Here is a 26,075-nt window from a genome sequence, read left to right as displayed (position 1 = left end):
ACATCGCATTTTCATAAATTACATAAGAATATGGACAATGAAGCGAACAGAATGTAGGGCAGCGGAGTTAGAGGGTGAGAGCGTCTCGGTCTGCCTGCATCTGTGTATGTGTGTGTGTGTGTAGACCTCTGTGTGTATGTGTTAAGGCTTGTTTGCTTGTAGCAATTGATTTAGAAACCTCTGCCTGTGTGTGTGTGTGTGTGTGTGTGTGTGTGTGTGTGTGTGTGTGTCTGTGCCATATGTCTCAGTGTTCACTGAGTTAAGTTTGCCTCTGCTTGTGTATGCATATTTCCCAGTGTATGGGTGTGTCTCTTAGCCTTTGTATGTGTGTGTGTGTGTGTGTGTGTGTGTGTGTGTGTGTGTGCCTGTATGGGTGGCTGCTGTGGTCACACTGTATGTGTGTGCCCGTGTCCCTGCGAGTGTGTGGGCCTGTAAATAGCTGTGGCAGCTGTAACGCTACTGTAATGCTATGTGTGGTCCTAGAGGGGCCAGAGAACCAGATGGCCAACACATCATTGCCAACATATACAGCGATATTAAACACACACATACACACACACACACACACACACACACACAGACACACACACACACACACACACACACACACCAGCGGGACTAAACCTCTGAAGGCCTGATTTCAGGCCTGGGCCATGGGTAGATCATCGGCAGTGCCCCTCTTCTGGGTGAAAGTCTAGGCCCAGACAGCCTGGCAGCAAGCAGCCGCTGGGCCTTACACATGCCAGCTGAAGAGCTCTGGGAGGCTGACTGTGTGAGTGAGAACTCCCCTTTGTCTGGGCAACACATGCTCTGATCAGCGCTTGTGAGAGTTTGGGAGATTTGTACCAAGTCGCAAAGTTGTCTACTTGAAGCATATTGTGGCCGGCTTAAACAAAAGCTTGTTGTTAGCCAAAAAAAAAAAAGTTCAAAGACTGTGTGTGTGTCCGTGTGTGTAAGTGTGAGTGTGTGTGTGTGTGCGTGTGTGTGTGTGTTAGTGTGTGTGTGTGCGTGTGCGTGTGTGTGTGTGTGTGTGTTTGTGCCGACAGATGTCGAGTACATGCTGGTCCCCTGTGTAAGAGGATGGGAGTTTCTGTCTTACCTGAGGCTGCTGTGCAGCTGTCCTGAGCTGATCGCTGTCCCTACCACAGACACCAAGAGTGTAACTTGGTGTGTGTGTGTGTGTGTGTCTTTGTGTGTCTTTGTGTGTGTGTAGGCCAAGCAGGGAGTTTTCTGCTGTTTTTTTTAGCTGCAATAGGCAGCTGGGGCCTTATGGTGGAGATGATGCTTTTTGTACTTCCTCAAACCATGTCTGCTATCATTCGAATGGAAAAGAACAGAAAACAAAACTTATTTTAGATTTTGCTGTCATTTTTCATCTATTGGAAAGAAATACTGATGCCTCCACATTGACTCATTTATTAATGAAAATGAGATGCAGTAGAAAGCTAATAAAACTAATAAGTGGACATTGAGTTAGAATTACCTTCTCACGCTACAGTACATATATATATACAAATATTATATTTCCTCACATGTCCATTATCGCTGGTCAGGCATTGAATGTGGAAGCAATTTCACTGCTTGAACTACAGCTCTGTGTTTTTAATATGCAATTGTACACACTTTTTGTAATGGTGTTGCTGTCTGTTGGAATTGTTTGCTTTGCTTGCTTTATAATGTAAAACAGTGAGCCTGATATGAAGTGTTATACTGACAAATTTCCTCTTATTTTTGTTTATATCCATGATTTGTTCTCATTTTGATAGTGCCTATTGATTTCTGGGATTCACTAACCTTTCCTTACTTTTGCTCTTTTCTTACTGTAGGTAAGAGGAAATTTTACAGTGGTTGGAAGCACTTTCACCAAGATAAGAAAAAAAAAGCCATCTGATTTTTACAGTCCACAAACAGTTTAACACAAGAAAACGTTATTATATTTGAGGAACATAACTTTCACACAATTTTAGGTACTTTTACTTTACATGATATTTTAAACTCATGCCACTTTCAACTTCTACTCCTCTACACTTAAGAGGGATACAGTATATTCTACTTTTTACTGCTCCACAGATAGCTGATAACTTTAGTTACTAGTTACTTTACAAGTTAAGATTTAAAATTTGAGGACCTGCTGATTTTCCTTTTAATTGTTTTTGATTTATTGAATTGATAAAAATAAATAAAATTTGAGCAATGAGTACTTTTACTTCTCTGTACTTTTACTTCTCTGTGTGTGGGGAGTAACTAGTTACAATAATTAATTTACAAAATAATTCTAAACAGTTACAGTAACTGAGAAAAGGGGTAATTGAATTACAGTTACTGATCAAAATTGGCGGCACGGTGTTGCAGTAGTTAGCACTGTCACCTCACAGCAAGAGGGTGCCAGAACCCCAGGGTGGTGGAGCCCTTCTGTGCGGAGTTTGCATGTTCTCCTTGTGTCAGTGTGGGTTTTCATCGGCTTCTTCTGCCAACGACATGCAGGTTAGGTTAACTGGTGATTCCAAATTTGCTGTTGGTGTGAATGTGAGTGTGAATGGTTGTCTGTCTCTATGTGTCAGCCCTGTGATAGTCTGACGACCTGTCCAGGGTGTACCCCACCTCTCACCCAATGTCAGTTGGGATAGGCTTCAGCCCCCTACAACTCCCAACAGGATAAGCTGTAACAGAAATGAATGAATGAAGGGGTTACATTGGAATGTGTTCATTATGGTAAAACGTTTATTCATTCTGTTGCTTTGCATCTTTTCGCCATTCAGGATTGTCTTCCTTTGGCATAGACTATTCCCGGACATTTTCCAGCTGTATGTCCAGTTCAAAACATTTGTAAGACAAGTCATTAAAAAGTAATCAAATGTAAAAAGTTACATAACTAAGTAATTAAAATAGTTACATTGCTTTTTACAATTTAATCTGTAATCTGTAACCCATTACATTTCAAACGTAACCTTCCCAACACTAACTTTTAATACTTAAATATGTTTCCAGGATTGCACTTGTATACTTTTAGTTCAGTATCCTGCGCAATGCAGGACTTTTACTAGTAACAGAGCATTTTTGCAGTATGATACCAGAACTTTTACTCAAGTAAAGGAACCTTATACTTCCTACACCACAGCTGCTGACACAGTATTGACAGCATCACAAATGATTTGCCAATTCTTCACAGACCTTTCTGTAACACCAGACCTGACAGTCTGAAAAATCACTTTTTCTTTTTTAGGATTTTTTTTAGCAGTACGTTGGTTTCACTAATGCTGAAGTTCTTCTTACAGCCTTTTCTTTGGTGGCTTCTTTTCCATTCTTTGGAATGTGCCACAGTCTTTGAATGTCGCACCACACCTGCCCGTATATAGTGTTTAGGGAGGTGTTACCTTTGCTATGATCAAGTGATCATTCAGCACACCTGGGTAAGAGCACATTTGGATGGTTGAGAATGTTTGATGCATCTGGAGTTGACTTATTTTTTTTCTCTTAGAAAATTAAAGGAAAATATAGGAGAAATTTAAGAGAATGTTGCTGCATGAGCTCCATTCTTAACCACATGACGCAAAGCAGATTTCAAAGACATCTGACAATGAAGTGAATCTAATTGAATCTGATCACAAATATGAATGTATGTTGTTCATGCAGTTAAGACTATGGCAAGTGATCAATTTGAAACTAATACAATAAAACATGAATGATTAGGAGTCTGTGTTATTTTCATGTAAAAAATAAGTTGACTTAACAGTCACCAAGAACTCACTGTATTCTGTTAAAAAGTGAGACAATGGCAACAGAATGTGAAACAGAGAGAACTGTATGAACAGATAAATCAAGGAAAGTGGCAGAAATAAAGTGAATCGTAAAGAGAGATAGGGAAAAAAGAAGAGAAAAAAAAGGTATAAGGACAGGAGGAGGTTTTCGCTGCCTCTACGCCCCACACCCCCCACCCAAAACAGCATGATAATATTTTTTTCTAAAAGAAGGGCTAAAAAGCTACATGCCTTTGGATTTACAGCCCAGCTATCAGTAGCCACAAGCTCCAGCGCGAGACGGCGTGACAGGTGTATGTTTCAGCAACTTAAACAGGGCGGATTAAGCCACTAGTGGCTCCTCTTCATATGCATTCCTTATGGGAGTTAAGGCCATTTGAAATGCAGGGCCAAAGGCAAGATTACCGGCTCATAGGCCCATGGAGAGAGGTGTGCTGCAACTAAAAGCCTGGATTTGAATAATTGTGGCAGGGCTTAGCGCCCGGAATCAGCACAGAACAGAACCAATGGATTATTACACACACACACACACTTACACACATACACACACCAACTTTGGAAGGCTTTGACTTGTCTGACTCAATAACTCACAGTATCACCGCGTGTGTGTGTGTGTGTGTGTGTGTGTGTGTGTGTGTAAGTGTGTAAATGTGTTGTTGGTAAAGGTTTGGTTTGTGTCATATCTGTCTCCATGCCATAATGCAAACACATGTGACTGATGTTCTGCTGCTTTGCTGTTTATTATCCACATACAGTGTGTGTGTGTGTGTGTGTGTGTGTGTGTGTGTGTGTGTGTGAGACAGATCACACTCGTATGAGCCGGAACTAGTGTTTGCATGTGTGTATCCATGTGTGAGTGTACATGTGTGTATAAACAAGTGTGTATTCGAAGTGCGAATGGCTGTATTTGTGCGCATTTGCTTCTGCATCAGTGTGAGTGTGTTTGTGTGTCTGTGTGTGTGCGAGTGTGAATGCCACCACCTAAACACAGCAGAGCCACTGTTCCAGCTCCGTACGTTTTGACACTGGTTGAAGGCTTAGCGGCGCTCGAGGTGCCAGACAGACCGACAGACGAAGGGGAGGGAGGGGAAGAGATGATGAGGAGCTGCAAGAAAGAAAAAAAAGAGGAGTGGAAAGAATGGATAATGAAGGGAAGGATGAGAGGTGGTCCCATATGAGTTTTGGAGCAGAGATAGTGAGGGGGAGAGGTTCAATGTATTCAACCTGTTCTAAAAGGGAGGGAGAGGGAGCTGAGCGGCAGGTATGAAAGGGAGGGTTACACCTCTGGGAGGGGGTGTGCACATACACACACACACACACACACACACACACACACAACACACACACGCATTACATTACATTCATTTGACAGATACTTTTGTCAGAACCAACTTACAAACAATAAATAAACAATCGCTAGGACAGTATTTTGAAGTGCAAAATTTGGTTGATTAATAGACCTTTTTCACCGCGGATATTTTGGCATGTCTTGGCAGGAAAAGCACAGGTGTTATTCACCACATTAGAAAAATGACTGTATTCCATTCAGGTGAGCTAGTTCCTGGGTCCAGGTATATTGTGCATGCTGGCTTACTGTCATGGCTTACTGTGACACCTAATTGAACAGAGCCACTGTTAACAGAGTTTGTTCCCTTGTGCTTTCCTGCTATGACAAGTTAAAATGTCTGCCGTGACAGAGGTTTATTGATTAGCTGACTGACAGGTGGCAACAATTTTGTCAACTTGGGCTCTGGGAAACGATATTTGGCATTTTTCACAATCTTCTGCCATTTTTTTTTAAATCCAATTAGTCAAGGAAACAATCAGCATATGAATTGAATCAAATGAAAATAATTGCCCTGGTGTCTCCTTACTTAAGGAAAAATCTCTGTTATTATTGTTTTTTCTATTGTTATTTGTTTTTAAATGAAATTTCACATTAATTGTATTTATATTGTTTTTGTTGTTGTCTTCATATTATTTTTGGGGCATGTTCTGCTTTCATAAGTAGCGATAGTGAAGAGATTTTGTGGGACAAAAGCTCTCCCATCTCTGTCCTAAGCCCCTCCCACCAGACAACGGCACATGCTTCATACAGCAACTCACTTTTTCCTATACATTGATTTCTTGAATCTAATTTTATGGTAGAGTTGCCCAGCCCCTCCTTGCCCTGCTCTCCCTGTGTGTTTATAAGACCACAAATGAGACAAGAGTTAGCTAGCCACCCCACATTCCCTCCGCCTCATTCCCCGCTGCTGTGGCCTGCTGCACCGAGTTACCGACACACATTTGGTTGGCGGTTGTAGCAGGTCAAAACCGGTTAGCACAAACCCCCCACTCCTGGGTGTCACAGGGCAGGTGGTCATCTGCAGCACTGGGTCTGACCTGTGTAAAGGCAGCAACAGAAAGTTTGCTGATCCGGCTGGGAGTTGGGGCTGTCCAGTCCTCTGGAGCTGGGGCTTGTGCTGGCTGGATTCAGGTTGCTGCAGCCTCTGATGAGGGGTCAGTCACTTGAGCTCCTGCCCACTCTCCTCCGGCACAGTGGTCTATAGTGGTGGGAAGTGAGGCAGAAGACACACTGTGATTCAAGGTTCTACCTAAGTTAAACAAATATAACCATGAACTAGGTACAGCCTTTAGCTCTAATTAGCAGAGGACTAAACAATTAGCAGCAGTTTCTCTCCAGAGGTGGAGAGCAAAAATGCTTCACTGATATTGACAAATTTTTATAGTGTTTATTGTCAGACTCTCTTCTACACTTTCTTTTTGATGAGTCCTTCTTCATTTTTAGGTTGCTTTGCTGTGTAAGCAGTTGTTGCCAATGCTGGAAAAGTGACTTTCTCTGCAGGATTTTAAGCCATTGAGTCAGACTTTTACTATCTGACGGGTTGGCATGCACATCTGCATTTGTAGAACAGCCTTCTCTCTGAAATGACCTACAATTGTCTGAAGTCTCCCATCACAGGCAAGATTTTCTAAAGCCTGAAATCAAAGACAAGAGGAGGTGCAGAGGTCTAGTGTTCTCTCAGTCCACTTGAATTACAGTATACTCAAAGGTTATTATTGGATTTTTGCCCAATGACACCAAAATTTATCTCTGTCTACCCCAGCTTTAATAGTAGATTTACCTTTCTCAGTAATATCGCATTACTATAAACATGAATCTAGGCAATAGGCCAAGGGCAAGTGACTGTAACTCTAAGATTTTCTAATGGTGGAGAACTGCACCAACTGTTCTTTCCAAAGTTTCTACCCAGGGCAGATCTACTCTAACACCCCTCTCCACAGATATACAAAATAGTATATGAAACCATCACATCCATAAAGTGATATTTTCTAAAGGCAGAGCTTTTTGTGTGTAAAATGTGCCTCTATTATAAAGGAGGAAAAAACATTAGATTGGACTCAATATTATCAGATGCTAAATATAAAAGGACTCAGGATCTGGAGCAATGCAGCTGGGGCATAGTTTTGACTGAGCCCTTTGACCTTCTTATGACAGATGTTGACAACAGTCACTACAAGCACTGGCTCTGGTTCAGCTCCTCCAAATTGCACAAGTAGAAAGAGACAGAAGTGACATAGGACAATAAAAGACATGAGAGATGTTAAAAATGATCATTTTTAAGATGGAAATATGCAAAAAATTGCACAAGTAAGAGGGGAAAAAGAGCAAAAGAAACTGTTAGGAAGTCAATTTGATGTGTCAATGATCAAATCCCACCCAGACGGACTCGAGTGCACTGAGACCCCAGAACCCCAACATATGCAAAACAGCTGAGTGTGTCCTCACTTTTTAAATGGTGTGAGCGACACTTTGAATAGAGGAGGCATCAACACCTGCTGCCGCAACTCGACCAAGGAGAGTTGGAGAGACAAGAGGGCAAACACCAATTGTAACACCCTGGCGCTGTTCTGACAGACCCCTGCACACACAGGTACACACACACACACATACAAATACCATAACAAAAGATGTTTGTTTTTTTCAGCTGATTCCAAATGGATTAACATGAATATGCAGCCCAATCCCCAGAAGAAACTGTTGGCATTGTACATTTCTTCAAACCATAAATACATATGCCCATTTCATACACATCATATCAGCGTTTCTAAAGTGACATAATATATGATCTGACTTTATCATCAGAAGCTAAGGGGGACAGTGGATCGTGTTACACCTAGGTGAAATGCCTGATAATCTGCAGACCACTGTTGGACACCAATACACAACAAAGGTTGTTGTGATTTAGTGAGTTATTGCTGTGTTTAAGTGACTTTTTAAGCATCAAACGTGAGTGTTGTTTAGCATCCCATGGCTGTTTTTCCAGGGGCCTTTTTTAGCTACCTGTTGCTGTTTTTCCAGCAGGTTCTTAGGTATAAAAAGTGGTTGTTTTCTTACCAAGACATCACTGCCTGTCCTGACTGGGTAGTGGTATGAAAAGCAGTTGTTGATCACACTTTAATAAGATAAGATTTTTTTTAAGTTACATATTCAGTAACTAATTATTCTTTCAAACTTACAGCATGAATTCTTGTATTTGTTATTGCACTTGCTCAAGTAGTTCATGTTTGTTGAATTTACCCTTAAGATATTATTTTATTCTAATTAACATATATGAATTGTAAATAAAACAGGAAACTCAGTGCAGGGGGGCGCTGTTTCCCAGAAACTTCTCAAAGCTAGGATGATCTTTGTCTTACAGTTCTTTGGGAAACAGTGTCCATGGGCCCACACGGGTCCACAAATGTTACATTTAAAGAATTTACTTGTCATGGTTAATACTAAGTAACATGCAGGCAGCTATGTATTGTACTCTGTGGCTCTGACAAAGGGTGTAGGTTTTGTTTCAGCACTTCAACACACGAAATGGGGGGGTGCGGTGGTCCTGCGCTGAGAAATTTTGAGCATTCTGATCACTTTTTATGCACCAGTTTGTGCATTTTCTGCATTAGTTCATGGTGTAAATGTCTCTAATTCCGTCTAAGTAAAAGTCCTCAGCTACTTTCATGGTTTTATTGGGGGAACAAATGCTCATGTTCTAAATATTGGGGGGATGTGCCCCCCTCGTCCCCAGTGCCCCCACAAAATCTAAACCTATGGTTCTGGCGAAGCTTTGCAAGTCTAATTGAATGATGTCATAATGATATCAACAGAATTATGTCTGTTTAGATCCGAAGACTTCAATTTTTTTTTTAAACAAGACAGTTTTAGAAACTGAGAGCTTGTAAGACATTTGCAGGAAAGGTCAATTATGGAAATGTTGGATTTGGTGTTTTTGGAGCTTGACCCATTCTATGAACAAAAATAAAGGATATTTCAGACCTTTCTCTTTTTTGCATGTGCCTCTCATAAGTCTTTCAACTTGTAGAAAAGCATCACTAAATCTTAGGAAGGCCCTAGAGTAAGCTTGGCAACTCAAAGAAACAGAATTTAAAAAGAATGGTCAAAAATGATAGAACATTTGGGAAAATGGGAAGAAGTCTGACATCAGCACATGCTCTTGTCTTTGTTCATGTCTGTGCAATGGAGATGGGGAGTCAGTTAGAGCTATATGATTATAAATATCATATAAATGATGTGATAGAAACAATGTCCTTTGCAATTATTTCCTTCTTCTCTGAAGAGTTTTCTTCATGGCTGTTCATTTTATCGTATCTATGGAAAGTGGTCTCAGCAATATGCATATCTGTAAGATATCTCCATGGCTAAAAAATTGAGAGTGTGTTGTATATGCTTGTAGTTGGGAAAAGGTCAAGGCATCTAAACTCAAAGACTGCAAATTTCTTCTTGTCCCAGGATGATGAAAAGCCGACTGTCCTAGCAAACAGCAGCTCGGAGCTCCCCTGCTATCTGCCTCACAACTATAATACCACAAATAGTCTCACCCATTGGCTATATGCCTTTCTCTGGGACCCTGTTAGCCACTGAAGACAATGTATTACAGTCAGGTAAATCCATAAAAGTGGGAATAATACTGAATAGTAATATGTGAAAGAAAGTGACATGATTTGAGATTGAAATGAGACAGAGAAGATGGGCAAAATCACTCATTTCTTACCCTGGCAGATGAGCTCGAGGGGCTCTTTGATGAGAAGGGCTATTTCAATTCTACAATGGCAGAAAAGGAGACTTGTGCCTATTGTGTGAAGTACGGGGAGAGCCCCCCCTAGCCCAAAAGGGACATTTTTTATTAAGGTGTGACTGTGCTGTCCCTCTTCTTATTTTGGAGAGGATGATGGTGCGGTCCTCTCTCTCTCATCTCTCTGCTGGACCCTGTCTTTTTCACAGGTCCCTTGACGGAGTCATGTAAATCTATCAAGTCATCTGAGAGAAGCACAGGCTTTGGGTGTGATAATGACTTACAGAAGACTACCAATGGGGAGAGGACGTGGCTGACACACACACGCACGCATGCACATGAACACACACCATCCACACCTCTACTCCAAGCTAGCTGAGCAATCTCCACACTCATCTCGTCCCTAACCCCCCCACATACTGTGCCAGCTGCAGATTGAGGTGGCAGCACCCGTCATAATGCAGTAGAGGGGTGGGGAGGGGGCTGTTGGAGGGCATTGCCAGTCCTGCTGGAAGCCCGGGTACCCAGCCTGAGCTCCAGGTCTCAGTGGGTAGCTACGGGGAATGGGCCAGCCATGGTGGTAATAGAGTAAATAACTCAAATGAGGCAGAGTGTGAATTACTTCTCTGATGGGCTGGAGGGGTCCCTGCTGTGAATCCGACCGGGGGGTCCAGCTAGGAAGAGCCTCGAAAATGTGGGGAAATGGGTCTGGGATGTGGCGAGGTAGCGGGGGGTGGTATGTCAGCAGGGATGGGGTGTGTGAGAGTGTTTAATACAGGTGATGATGGAGGGGAAAAATTGCTTGAGGCAACTGTGCCGCAGCAGGTCTGGACGAACCACAGCAGCCCGAGGGATGGACGGCAGGACGGAAAAAGAGACTTTCACAGATGCATCCTGTCCTAAATATTCACTTGTCGGAGTTTGTGGGCCTTTTTCTGACTGCTCTCATGTATGTCTGGGTATTTGAATTCCTCAAAACGCTGTATGCCACTCTTCTGTGACATACAGTGTAATTAAAAAAAAAATCTCATGGGCTATGCATCGTATGTAGATATTCTGAGGATGAACAGGACCTGTAGCCCTATGAAGCCCCGATTCCGAGCACAAAAGAAACTTCAATGCCAAGGGATGATTGAAAACCACTTCAAAAATGAACCTGCAACCTTGGGCTTCAAAGGGAAGCATATCGCACGAACTAATACAACCAGGAAAATATATGAATACATTTTCCTTCATTAGGTGACCTCGAAGTAGGTTACATGGTCATTTCTATTCTGTGCCGACCCTCAAGTTCACAGACGCCTCTGAGCCACCGATGGGCAAACAAAGACTTCAATGATAGTCCCTCAGTGTAGGAAGACTCTGCTTATCATTTCAAAGGGACAGCCCCCTTCACCCTACCAACTCTATACCAATGGACAGCATGCACTCACAGAACAAAAAAGTCACCCCATCTTGCATTGGAAGACATGGACCATCCACCATCTGTGTGTAGTGTGTTGAGGTGGGAGGCGTGACATGAGTTTGTGGGCAGTGGTTTTCCTGCTTGTGATCTTGTCCTGACCTTCCAGATCATCCATAATGTATCACAGCAGGTTTGTAAAAAGGTATGAAAGTGAAATCAGAAGGAAGTTGTTGGCTTGTCTAGTGCCGGCGGTGCACCCTTGACAGGCAAATCTTTAATCTGTGTTTAGGAGGAGGGTGTGTAAAGGAGGACAGGATGTCAGTTTACGGATGGCAAAGGCGACAGCGTTTCAGAAAAACACTGCTCTGATCTCACCAAAAAGCCAGTAACTTGCCAGACACTGCAGGAGTTGGCGAGCAGTCTACTGACCTTACTCTCCCCCGCTTCCACAGCCCCTCACCCTTCATCCTCCAGTCCCACTTTCCCGCAGCAGAGGAACTCCTCTCTGACTCTCCATGGAAGTTTTCTGCATGTAACTTTCTCCCCTGCACAGCAGAAACCTTCACCTCACTGAAGAACTGTCTTCTGGCAGCAAAGCACAGCTGGACAAGACAGCAGAGACCCAGGAGATAAGGGGAAAAAAAAAAACAACTCACAACAGAATCCACACACAGCCGCCCCGCTAAACCACATAAAGTTCTAACAACGATGGCTTCCCTGCCTAGTTGTTAGATCCGTTTTCTCCAGGTCTCAAATTGAATGCGGGCTCCTACATTGGAAGTTTGCTTAAATGGAGCTCAGCTGGTGGTTGCAAAGCCTCCGGTAAGAGAGAGTTCTACTGAGGGAATATATTTCTTTGTTTGGTTGGATTTCAGGTGGATAGGCAGTAAGCCATGTAGTATGCAGGTATATCCGGAAGATATGAGATTCATAAACTCCCAGTTGCTGTGGGTTGCTGTGTTTGGGTTTCCTCTGTGTGGGTGCATGTGTGTATGCGTGAGCGTGTGTGTGCGCACACAAATGCAGGTTGAATTTGAATGGAGCGAGCAAGGAGAATCATGCTAATTCTCTCTCATACACAAACAAAAAGGTGGACATGTTCATGCAAGGTGTGATTTGTGGGCGTCCAGGGCTTGGGTAGGGATGAGGAGGGAGGTGGAAAGAAAATTGCTCAGTTGGAAAAACTGCTTTTATTTAATCTTCTTGTAACATTTTTAGCAGCACTGCACATTTCTACTGAGACAAACCAGAAACTGGCGGGCCTGCAGATAACGAGTCCTTGGAAAATTTCAGGCATTGATCTTTGTCATGAGTGCCACACGAGCATTTAGAAAAAAACATTTAGTTGATATCAGAGATGCTATAATACAACAGCTGTGGGCATCTTTTGTTCCATAAATATCTACAACTTGCACAAACAGCATATTAGAGATGCTACTAACGGTTATTTTCTTGAACAGTTTAAATGTCTATTTTAAATTAATCATCTAACCTTTTGGTCTATAAGATGTCAGCAAATAATGAAAAGTGACCATCATATTTTCCCATGGTAACACCCTCAAATGTCTTGTCTAGCAAAGCAATCACTCCAAATCCAAAGATAGGAAACATGAAACTGATATAAACTGAAGATAGCTTTCATGCCTCTGCCAAGCAGTCAAGTTACAGTTTACATTCATGTCTGTCTAGATTCATATGTCGCCATGACAGCAGACAATGCTTCAGAAATGGATGTTGCTGCAAAGAAGCTAAAAATTCGCAAATGTGGCTACGTCACACACATTTTTAAACCAGCAGCACCAAAGATCTAATCAATGAGCACAGTTTCAGGGTGGATACCCAAGATTAGTGTCACCAATTCATTGTCTGTCCGAATGTCTCCCCTTCTGTTCCTGAGTCATGATGAGTAATGGTCAGAAAAGTGGTTGTGTGAAACATTATGATGATGTCACGGTGAAGACGACCTTTGACCTTTTGGATATAAAATGTCATCACTTCATTATTTTATCCTTTTAAGCAACCGTGCCAAATTTTGTCATGGTTAACATATGAATTCCTGAGTTGTGGCCAACAACATGTTTTGTGAGGTCACAGTGACCTTGACCATTGATCACCAACTACTAATAAGTTCATCCTTGAGTCCAAGTAGTCATTTGTGCCAAATCTGAAGATATTCCCTGATGGCATTCCTGAGATATCACGTTCATAAGAATGAGACAACTGCAAGGTCACAGTGACCTTGACCATAAAATGTAATCAACTAGTTTTTGAGTTCAGGTGGATGTTTGTGCCAAATTTCAAGAAAATCCCTCACGACGTTCCTGAAATATCGTGTTCACAAGAATAGGACAGATGCAAGATTATAGTGACATTGACCTCTGACCACCAAAATCTAATCACTTCATCCTTGAAGTCAAGTTGATGTTTGTGCCAAATTTCAATAGATTTCCTCAAAGCTGTTTTTTTTTTTTTGAGATATGTTCATAAGAATAGAATGGACTGAGGAATGGACAACCCGAAAACATAATGACTCCAGAGACAAAGGTAAAAAAAGCCATAATTAAGACACTGGAAACAGCAAATATTTGCATTTTTGCTTTAGACAGTTCACAATCATGACATCGGCAGCAATCCCAACAGCACTTACTTTATACTTATATGAATATTTCTGTATTGCAGTTGTGTGTAGGCTTACTTTAGAAATTGTCTTACATTGGTTACATGATCCATCACTTACACCTGGAATCTATTTAAAGTTTTGGTGATCCAACTGGTAACCTAAGTGGGCACTTTTGAAAGTTAATTTAATTATCAAATGGTGTTTTAAATTATTGCTCATTCATTACTGCCAGTGAAATAATCTGTTTACTGCTTATGGTGATTGTGATGCCACTTTGATCAGTCAGCATATCTCAATCACAAACACAATGCAGACAATGGAAATACACATGCGTGGGCCCTTTAAATAATTAGTAATTTTTTGTGCAAAACATTTTACTGACTCCCTCCAAAGTTGTTTTGTAAAGCATTATGAATGAAATATTTAGAAAATGTAAATATCCTCTGCTTTAGTTTGTATTTTTGGTCTTTAGAGTTTTTATACTTGTCTTATACTTTCATACATCAGCTTTATACATACATATTCAACATCCCAGTTTGTGCTGAAAAAGAAAGTATTTACATTACAGTTGCTTTTTTCTTACAGTATTGAATATACAGGTTGAGCGAACCTGAAGAAGCCACGGCCGAAATGCATTGTTCGCTCTTAATAAAATCACAGTAACTCAGTTCAGTGTGCAGTGATTTTTGTTAAGATTTGATACACATTTGTATGAAAATGATCAATTCACTAAACTGAAAAACCACGGTGATAGTAAAACTCCAGTGTATCCCGTGTAGGTAAAGTTTTTGATGAGGATATTGTTGTTATTTTTTTGCTGTTTATTTTATTTTTTTATGTTGTCTTGCAATGGGGTGCTCTGCCTTTAGTTTATGTCAAAGTAAAAAGTGGTAAGAGAGGTGTTGTGGCTGATGTGAAGAAAAGGACAGTCGACAAGGACACCTGTAAACAATCAGTCCTGCGTTTTTTGATCAATCTTAGGGTCAGATGTGGACTATATTCACCTTCCCCGCACTCCCAGGAAATGGCTGCCGCTCACCCTCTAATGTAATTACAGTTGTTTGCCTGCCGTTGTATCTGTGAATGTCTGTTTGTCACCGGCGCTTCTTTTCCATCCAAACTAACGCCAAATATCCTCTGCTTAATGGTGATTGAAATATGGGTGCTGCCTGTCTCGGAAACCACTTAATGTCAACATGTCAGAGGTATCAGGGGGGAACTAAGTCCAAAACTACTGGACTGTCAAATCATAAACGCCATGGGGAACAGATTTCTCAGGGATCTGCAGGCGATGAAAAGAATCAGCAGAGGTTTTGACAGGGATTTCATTTGGCATCGCTCATGTCTCCAAATTAATCCCGCCACAAAATTATGGTTTCCTTTCATCCCCAAAGTCCCATTTCCATGGCTATAGTGTAGGGGAATCTCAAGGAGGGGGGTGGTTGGAAGAAAAAGGAGAGACGCGTTGTTCGTCTTTGATTTGATTTTACGTTTCAACTTAGGCAAGAAAAAAAAGGCAGAATCTAATCTTAACAAAGAGCAAATTACATTTTTAACAGAGGTTTTATTGTTTTATGCAAACGGGGGAACCGAAAGAAAAGAGTTGCACTGACAAAGAGATTCAGTGGCTGGCTCGTAATTAAGCTACAAGTTAAGACATTTTAATTACTCCTGTTTTTTTCCGTCTCTTTCTGTCTCTGATGAAGATGGTGCAGCAGCGAGCAGGGAAATGGACCATTAACTATCTGGAAAAGCACACAGTGGCTGAGTAAAGCACATTTTGACTCACTCCTTAGCAGGGGACTCATGCATGAATCCTTCCCAGGTTACTGTTAGGGCACTTTGGAAACCTTAACCATTGTGTTTCACCTTTATTTATGAATCCTGTTTAATAGAAACCTGCTTTGCATGTTTGAAAACCACAAGAATGCCACAACAAAGATTCCCAATAGCCTGCTGCAGCCAGCATTTGAAAGAAACTGTGGTCAAGAGATTCATAACAGATGTCAAGAGAACAGAAATCCCGTTTTCTATACATGCTGGTAGTCGTCCAAAAGCTTCCCACGAATCTGTGGTTCACTTTGTCACCATAATGAGGTCTCAAAACCAACAATGGTTTGTCAGAGAGCACCAGAGTGTCTGCTGCTGCTGAGGCCGCTCGCTGGCCGCTCCGTTGACCACTGGCTGGCTGCTTAAACTGACCATCTGTGGCTGTGGCTGTGCAGAGGGCAGCTGACCTGTTATTACTGGACCAAGCAGAGAAACTAGATGCTTGACCAGATGACATTCCACTTGCCTGAGGACAATGAAACTGTACAGTACAGCCAACAGCAGAATAAGAGGGTGAATGATTCTTTTTCACCTTGAACTGGAGCTGAACCTCTTAACAGTGGGCTGTGAGATGGTTTGTTGAAGAATTATGATACGTACACAACTGCTCTGTTTAAGTGGTGACTCATACGACATATCATTAAAAGGCAAGATTCTATAACCTGGTATCAAATGACTGCTGCACTTTGACCTTTTGGCTGACACCTCACTTGAGCCAATAGGAGTTTCTATGGCCTCTCCACATCCTGCAATAACCAATGAGAGCCTGTGTTGCAAAAGGAACAGCCTGCCATATACCATTTTCAAAGTGTTTTGTATGAAGGCTTGTCTCACATGACTCTCTATATGATATCCAGTCTTTCTCACGGTCCTCTATTTTAAACAACACAGCTATCTACACCGCTCACTAGCATTTCACACATTTCACTGAGACTTAGCCACTGTGGATGCTGATGAGGGACTGTTGTGCTGCTGATGTGCTGGTTTCACAATACAACCAGCGTAAAGGCAAATAGCTTTATACAACTGCAGTAGTACGCCCCAAAACCTGTAAACAGACTTTGATGTGTGTGTGTGTGTGTGTGTGTGTGTGTGTGTGTTGATTAATAAGATGAATGCAGTATTAATAGATTACAATATGAATCATTTCCATTACCACCAAACGATTTGGCATTCTCTGTTAATTACTTCCAAATAGTGCTCTATTTTCAATCAGTCATCAATGGAACTGTGCACGTGACATCTGTATGAACACAACTGCACAGCAGAAAAAGAAAACATACGCTTAATGTATGAAAATTGCCCTGCCCAGTCCATAATTTGGCGTGACAACAGCATGTTTGATAAAGTAATGTTAACTCAAGGTTGACTTTCTCGCTTCTAGAGCTTTCCACCTCAGCGGATGGACTTTGCTTACTTGTCATGCAGATGGCTCAGCTGTCATTGCATGACCTCAGCGTGGAACACCAGTCACAACATAAAAGGTGGTCTACTTGAACTTAGATCTATGCCCATGGTCAAGAATGAACTTTGAAACTCAAGAGTATACAGTTGCAGTAACAGTCTCACTGCACGTTGAGGAAATAAACATGGGGACAAAGTAGAGCATGAGACAGATCTGTTTTACTTTTTTGTATAAATCCTTTTGATGTTAGTATCATTCACAAAACAAGACTCAGTGTTGGTCATTTTGGTACTTTAAGTTGTTCACTTTTATGCTCACTTTGTATGGATTAATTGATTGGCCATGGTGTGACTGCTCACACAGTGTGTGACATAATCTCGCTTTTCCCGGCCAGTTTTGTCCATTGATAAAATGGTTTATTCAAACATGATGGCTGGGTCTTCAACAATACTGACAAATAGAAATTCAACCAATCAGGTCACTGATCATTTAGGCAACTAATCAGGCATTATGATCACGCCCCCAGGAAGTGTGCTGGGCTTTGAAGCCAATTTTCCATAGTGGCCAAACAGTGTAATTACATCTGTCATGTGATGCCAAAGACACATGTAAAGCAGTGACTATCACAACTCCTGTGAAAGGATTTGTTTCACTTTCAGGATTTAATCCATTTGGTCCACAAATATTTGGAAAGTCATGAAGAGCCACACAATTTAATCATTTTATCCTTCTCAAGTTAGCAGAGCAGTAAGCCGGAAGTACCCCACTCAGCCAGAGGAAGTCTGCGCCTGCTCCACCAGCAAATTCTTACTCCAACCTCGTCACATATTAACGTTTGGTCATGGACTTTCCATGTCGAGATATGACGTGCAAGGTACCCTGGGTGCATTGGTTGTTGATGTTCTGGGACGCTGTGTCAACTTCAGCCTGTTACATGCATTGTCAGTTTTCAAAATACACTTCTGTTTTCACAGAAAATGTTTTTTTTTTCCTTCAACAACAAACGGTTGGGTTAAGGAAAGAAGAACAGGGTTTGGCTTTACAATCACACGGGAAGCGAACACCAGCCTCCCTGGTGAACAGGGGCGGACTGGGGCAAAAAAGAGGCCCGGGAATTTAGTACCTGACTGGCCAACTCAGGGGCCGGGGCGGCGAGTGATGGCGGCAAATGCTGGCGGCGGATGATGGCGGTGGATGCTGGTGGTGGATGATGGCAGTGGATGATGGCGGTGGATGCTGGCGGTGGATGATGGCGGTGGATGATGCTGGCGGATGATGCCGGCGGATGCTGGTGGTGGAACAAATATGTTCACATATATGTGGGAGACAAAAAAATATACATGTAAACATTATTGAAGGGATAATGACACATCATTTAACCTGAGGCCTTGATTAGAACAAATATGTAATATTTTTAATGTTAGTTAAAATAGTTAGTCTGCAATAGTCGCTTAATAGTGTGAAGACTGGTGAACATGTAAGTCACACTAATAATGATCATAACATAATAATAAACATATCATATCACCTATGGTGCCTCAGATAAGCACAATTACATGTTCTTAAGTATATACTGAATAAGTACAGCTTAAGTTTTATAAACTGCAAATAATACACTTTAAGAACAACACATTAATACACATTTCCCCTTCACAGTGCATGTAGACTGTCTCAATTTCTATATTATCCAACAATACCCACACAAACAGAATAAAACTGACATTCATTTTAATGTTGATGAATTAGCAAAGTAATATACAGCAGAGCAGCATTTAGCTCACCGGCTTAAGGGAAATAACGTTACACAAGAGATAATGTTAGATCAGATGTTCAGCTATTTTATTAGTTACTTAGCCATGCTGATGTTGGCTAATGCCACTGAGCGATGTCTGGCTCCAGTAACGTTACACAATAATGACATTTTGACAGCCAAACTAGCCTACATGCGTTGTGCTAAAAGTTAACAAGCTAGCCAAATAATGTTATCACATTAGCTTACAGCCGCCTCACCTGACTAGCATCCCCCTCCCGGTCACGTTGTCCTCCTCCTGCAGACGGCGACGCGAGAGCTGCAGGTGCTGCTGCGGATGCGGAAGGTCCTGCTTGAGATGCAGCAGCAGAAAATAAATGTGTCAACTTTTGACACTTGGCAGCATCTGCCTGTAGTGCCTGCCTTTTTTTGTCTCTCAACTTCTCCGCTCCTCCTTTCCGTTTCTTCTCCGTTTTTGCATGTGTGTATGATTGATTGATTGATTGACAGATGCAGAGGGAGGAGGGACCGAGGACCTCGGCCTTCGGCTGTGATTGGCCAACAGCCCCAGGACCGAGGTGAAAGGGGTGTGACACACCCATGTGGGCCAATGTTGATTAGCCAGACACTAGAGAAACTGTAAACATTGGTTATCATATTAAAGGCCAGCCCAACTGCGCCGAAAGTCGTTTTGTTTTTGTTTTTTTTTCTCAGTCCGGCCGTACCGGCCCACTGATGCAGCGGCCCAACGGGAAAACTCCCGGTACTCCCGATGGCCAGTCCGCCTCTGCCGGTGAAAGTCGGTGGTTGCTGGACCCATCCACCACCACTCCCACCCACCTCACTGGGACTCTCGCCGTAGCTTTCGTTGTTGTCTTTGTTGGCCGTGTTTTTCCTTGTTACCACCAGGCGCCATTAAAAAACAAAGGCAACCGGCCGCATTGGCTGGTGTCCGACGCCAGAAGTCACTGACCAAGCGCTGGTTTTCAATGACTTCGAAGTGAGACTGATTATCTGGGTGATTTTATACATGGCATTGAAACATTTTTGGCTTCATGCGCCACTGAGCAACTTTTAAAGTACTGAACAGGGCCCCGCCCCCAATTCTGTATCCAGTTTTCTTTATGCATCCATCGTTTTGACCCCCTCAAACTGCACGTCAAACGACAACTGATCCAGGAGAAATTTTGCCAGTTTTGTAAAATTACTCCAGGGCAACCAATCTGGGGCCGAAATTGGATTTAATTCATACACTGTTTTCCTGGCTTTTGGTGTAGATCCACCAATCTCCCCCACTGTCAGTATGTTATATACTATCTCATGATTTCTTAATATAGGAACTGCTACACATAGCGCCCGTACATCTTTCATCTTTGTTTGTGTGTACTAAGATGCCACTCACAGGGCTCATTAACAGGACACTGAAAGGCTGTGACCAATTTAATTTATACTTTCTGTCACCCCCACTCTTTTCTCTCCATCTAATAACACTTTGAAGCTTGACTAACGGAGATGTGGATAAAGTGTTGCTGATGAACTCACCTCTCTCTTGCTTTTTGATTTTCATTTTCTCTGTCTTGCTCTCTGTCAGGTTTGTAACAACAGGTCAGGTTACCTTCTCCACATCACTGACATCGGACACAACAGTCCATTTGCTGATGTGCATTTTCTCCAAAATCCCGCTTTACTGCATGCAAACACACACACACACACACACACACACACACACACACACACACACACACACACACACACACACATACTCCCTACTCCCTGACTCTTTTTCTCTGAATAAAGTCTACAACTCTCAGAGGGAGGCAAGAAGGAAGAGGGGAAAAAAGACAAGAAGAGATAAAATGACAAATGGAAAGAGACAGAAAAAAGAGGGATGAGTGTGTGTTTGGGTGTGTGTAAGACAGAGAGGCTGTGATGCATACTAATGATATCATTACACCCCTCCCCACCCTACCCCGACATGTTTACTGCCCACCTAGTTTCCTCTCGCCACTGATGCCCCACCCCGACCTCTGCCATCCATCCATTTGCTTTGATCCTTTTGTTTCCACCATCTCTATGTCTTATCCCTTTTCTCTTCTGCTGAAATGCAAACAACACAATGAGGCTAATTTTGGTGTATTTACCCAAAGTCCCAAGCTCTGCTGGCGGTAATTTTACTTGTGCTGTGCGCGCTGCATGGAAGTGTGTGCGTGTGTGCCTGTATGTGTGCATGTGTGTGGGTGGCGCTCCCCTCAGTGTAGCCGCTCTTTTTTCCTGGCATTGAACTTGACCCTGTGCGACCCCTTTATAATGAATGAATTGAAAACATCTCCCTTTGGAATGCTGTGTGTGGAGAGAGGAGGCCATAGCTGCTCTGTGTGTGTGTTAGCTCTCCCTGAACAAATAAAGACCCAGTGTCCCCCTTCTACTGTACAACCTACCTGTAAATACAGAGCACACATTGTTACAAACACATGTTCACACACACACACACACACACACACACACACACACACACACACAAACAAACTATAACTACAGAGAAACAGTGGGCCTCATGCAAGGGGCAAAATGCGAGCAAATGTTTTCTTAGCATTTTGTATCCATGATTTGCTCGTATTTTGTTAGTACCTATTAATTTCTGAGATTTAGCAATGTTTTCTTATTTTTGCTCTTCTCTTAGGTATCAGAAAATCTCTCAAGTGGTAGAGAGCATTCTTACCAAGATAAGAGAAAAAACACCTTGATTTCACAGTCCACATATTGTTGCCCAATGCAAGGAAAAATAAGTTTTTACTTTAAGGGAATGCATGAATATAATCAAATTTAGATTTTTTAATAGTCATGATTGGATTCATTCATTCATTGGCTATATAAATACTACCACACTTGGTCCCAATTACTGTAATTTCAGTCACTGTGCATCCCTTTGATGACCAGTGCTGAAATATAAATACATATATTTACTCAAGTACTGTTCTAGGGTACGAGTTTGAGGTGCTTTTACTTTACTTAAGTATTTTAATCACATGCAACTTTCTATCCATGATCCATCCATACATTTCAGAGAGAAATACTGTATTTTTTTTACCTAACTAAAATTATTTAAATACTTTAGTTACTATTAACTTTACAACTTATTTTAGATTTTTGCACGCTAACAATATGGAAATATACAAGTGTGGTTCAAACAATTTGTTGATTGATTAGAAAATTAACTGGCGGCTTTTTCTTTTTAAATATTTGCTTTGAGTACTTTTACTTTTAATAATTAAAAATATTTTCATGATTGTACTTACGGACTTTCACTTAATAACATTTTCAAATCAGGACTTTTACTAGTGACAGAATATTTTATAGTGTGATATTTGTGTGTTTACTTAAGTAAAGGATCTGAATACTTTCTCCACCACTGATGCTGAGATGGCTTATACATTATCACAAATGTTCTGTCATCGCTGGGTTGTTGATTTTCCTGTAACACCAGTAGTAACACTCTGGACAACTCAATTTCACTACTGCAAAACCTACTCTTCTTCTTACAGAGAGTTTGCACACGTCCCCACACCTGTCCTTATATATTTAGGGGGTGTTACCTATGCTAATAGGATGCTTTAGATCAAGTGGGATTCATCATTCAGCACACCTAGGTAAGAGCAGATTTGGATGCTTAATAATGTTTGGTGCATCTGAAGCTGACTTATTTTATTTATTTAATGTTTTTCTCTTACTGGAAATTTAAGTGAAAGAATGCTGCTAAATGAAATACATTGTTCATATACAAAGCTGCAGGTAAAGTATAACACAAAGTGGTTATCATGTTTTTCTATAGTCTTACAACTGACTTAAATTTATGAATAGAGACCTTATACTGAAAAGAAACCTTACTCATAGAGACCTTACTCAAAAGAAAACTGTCCATCCAGACGCCTTGTCCCACCCCTCAGCATGTGATATGGACACCAGAGACACCCTTTAGTGTCATTATGAGGCACATCAGGCTTTCATCTAACTCCAATGTGAACCCATCTGCTGCAATTCTTAATGCTGAGAGCAACTGACGTTATATAAAGAGCGAGAATGTCCGCCAAACGAGGGAGGGGTGCAGGGGACTTTCACCCAGGAAATTTCACCCAGGAAATTGCAGTTCATGTCCCATGTGAAAAAAAGTTATCATTTTGTCAAATTTATGTATGTATAGTCGTCATGCACTGGTCTCATTCTGAAGTCATCGAATACTGGTGACTGGGCAGTGAGTTCCATCCTTGTAGGTCGGCATGATATGCAGCTAGTTGCCAATATTGTGTGGCAATGCTGGTGGCATCTGAGGGAAACGCAACGCGGGACAACACTGTAAGTTAAGGGGGTGAAATTCAAAGTGGGGCAGGTGGGAGGGGTGGTGGATGGGTACAACAACCACTGACTTTCATACAGGAGGCTGGTCTTCTGTTCCCGTTTAATTGTAAATTGTAAAGCCAAACCCTGTTATTTTTTCCTGAGAGGACACTGTTAAAAGAGACTTCAAGATACGTGACATTAGTTGAGAATGTTTGCTGTGCCTGCTCTCTTCTTCAACTGAACAATGAATTCAAGCACATGTCTCCTGTTTCTATGTAGTCCTCAGCCAGCTCTGGCACACTTACAGCTCAGACTTGACCTTGGCGTAGTATTGACCATGCAGATGTGCACAGCAGAATCATGGAAACACAATGGAGAAGTCATTGTTCTATTGTTTCATTATCGTGCTTAGTACAACATTACACTCCCTGACTACCCACTGTAAGGTTTGTCTTAAACACTGTTAACAGATTCAGTCACTCTGATCGATATTTACTTATCATCCATATCAGAATCATAACATCATGTGCTTTTTTTTGAGGACTAATGTGACTGTACCATTAGTGAGTAAAAAATGATGGAGAAAAAGACCATAAGTGATCTCATGCATTATGCCACACAACCAGATCAACAAAACCCCAAAAGCCAAGACCAAGACAGCGGCATTATAGCCCAGATAGGAGCTTTATTCCCACAAAGACAAACATACAAACATGGCGCAACTTAGCGCTGAAAGCCACACAACGGTTACCAGGTCAAATGGTCGGAGAAATAGTCTGGCCAACTGAATACAGAACCAACTTTAATAGACTACATTTAAGTTAACACATAGCCATCGTCAAGTCATACTGATAGCTAACACACCTGCCATGATGCCGTGACATGTATTCAACATTTAACCAAACTAATAAGTCCATATCATGCCAGCCAGCACAACAGCATAGACGGGAAACATCAGTGGCAGTTCTTGCTATAGGTGATATAGGCAGCTGCCTAGGGCGCCATCCCGAGGGGGATGTGACACCTGTAACACAAACAAAAAAAAAGTTTCAGTGTGTCATCACAGTGTGTTGGCGTCTGCCACAGTCCACCCACCTGTCAGCCACAAAGCCATTGGAATAAAGAGTAGGCTATACCTACTTTCTCCTCTGTAACCCACCCATCTACCTATTAGCGTTCACTCTCTATTCAGTAAAAAATAGTATTGGGCGAAGATACATTACAACATTCTCCATTTCTAAATCATTCAGATGACCACTTAGTTAGCTAAACAACGATTCTCTCAGATGACTGCCCATAAACGTCACGTCAACTGAGGGGGGGAGACTGTCGATCTGAACGGGCGACGCCACCAAACGCCCCCTTGTGACACCGGGTGTGGTTTTGACCATATAAGTTTATTGATGTAGAACTGAGTAGTGTAAATGATGGTGGCGTATGTTGGACAGTAAAAGTACTCAAGTGCTAAACTATACGTGAAATGTTGTGGTCCTTATACTTTAGGAGAGCGCTGGTTACTTTGCAGATTGCAGTTTTTCACACGGAACATATTATAATGTTAAAAACATGATGTATGGTTACAGATTTAATAGCCAAACAATATATAAAGTAGTCAAACTAACAAACTTCAGAATTAAAATGCTGGTTATTCATTAATCAAATATGACAGTACAATAATAAAATACACATAATTCAGAATTCTAAAAATCCAGTATTGCTGAATAAAATACCTCAGACTGATTTTTTTTTCTTTCAATCTTGTCTCATTTCTTTTACAAAATCACATTTTTTTAGTATTTATCTATTTATTAAGAAGGTGGGGGACCAGCTGTTGGACTGTGCCTTTAAAGAAAAATGTAAAGGACACATAAGCATATATGTAAACCATATATTAAACAATGTGTGTGTGTGTGTGTGTGTGTGTGTGTGTGTGTGTGTGTGTGTGTGTGTGTGTCCGCGTGTGGTCAAATGTGTCCAGTGAACCTGACGGAGTGTGACGTTGAGCTGTGTTTGATCTTAATCCTGATCTACCATCCGTTGACGCTGTCACCATCCATCACACACACACATACATACATGCACATACGCACACACACACACATCAGGGGGAGGGGCTAGTTACAGGACGCTGAGGGGGCTCATGAATAATAAACAGGAATAGAAAGAGGTCCAGGTAGGGTAGCTCTTTCTCTCTCTCTCTCTCACAGACACACACACACACACACACACATACATCCCCCATATAACCTCGCCCCTGTGCTGCCCTCGCCCTCCTCCTCCTGCAGCCCCCATGTTTATGCATGGCACCCTGTTTCATATGTATCGGCCGCATCATTCCCCCTGTTGTCACGGGAACTGATGACACAGGCTGCATTAAGAATGATGACCCGCCTACAGATTACTGTGCTGTTGGTACACACAGACACATACACACACACACACACACACACACACACATTCCCGCATACAGAAACTGAAATACACAAATACGCAGCTACACACACACACACACACACACACACACACTGAGTGACTGATGTTGGAAACATTTCCCAATGGGACCTGATAACACAAGCATGGAAGCCGACCATCAGAAATGTCGGAAAAAAAAATACAAAGACAGTGGCCAGTCAAAACAACCCCCACACACATAACCCCACACTGACCTCAGCTAGTAAACCACAGCCAGAGATACTGCATGGTGCATTTATGCAGAAAACAGCTGCCTTAACTGACTACTTACATGACTAAAGAAACAAGAAGAATGAAAGCATGTGAGAAACTGACTGAACGTTATTGATCTTTGTTGACAGATGCAAAATAAAGAAAGAAAACTGATCTCGTTTTCAGTTAAAGTAAAAAAAAAGGGCTAATGTCTATAATGTCCGC

At 41.8% G+C, this 26,075-nt stretch overlaps 1 long non-coding RNA gene across 2 annotated transcripts in view; it reads right to left on the bottom strand.

The window, feature by feature from the left end:
- The window catches only part of LOC126406598 (uncharacterized), a 298,656-nt gene that overhangs the window by 100,642 nt on the left and 171,939 nt on the right, over nucleotides 1-26,075 (bottom strand). The window contains exon 4 of one of the 2 annotated variants that reach the window (XR_007571725.1): nucleotides 6,144-6,304. This is a non-coding gene — a long non-coding RNA (uncharacterized LOC126406598). Of the gene's footprint in view, nucleotides 1-6,143; nucleotides 6,305-24,111; nucleotides 24,211-26,075 lie in introns of those variants that run through there. The other variant, XR_007571726.1, reaches the window with a different exon arrangement.

The sequence above is a fragment of the Epinephelus moara genome, chromosome 19 (genome assembly GCF_006386435.1).
Source record: "Epinephelus moara isolate mb chromosome 19, YSFRI_EMoa_1.0, whole genome shotgun sequence".
NCBI lineage: Eukaryota > Metazoa > Chordata > Actinopteri > Perciformes > Serranidae > Epinephelus > Epinephelus moara.
Note: the sequence above shows the minus strand (reverse complement) of the source record. Positions and strands in the feature narration are given on the sequence as shown.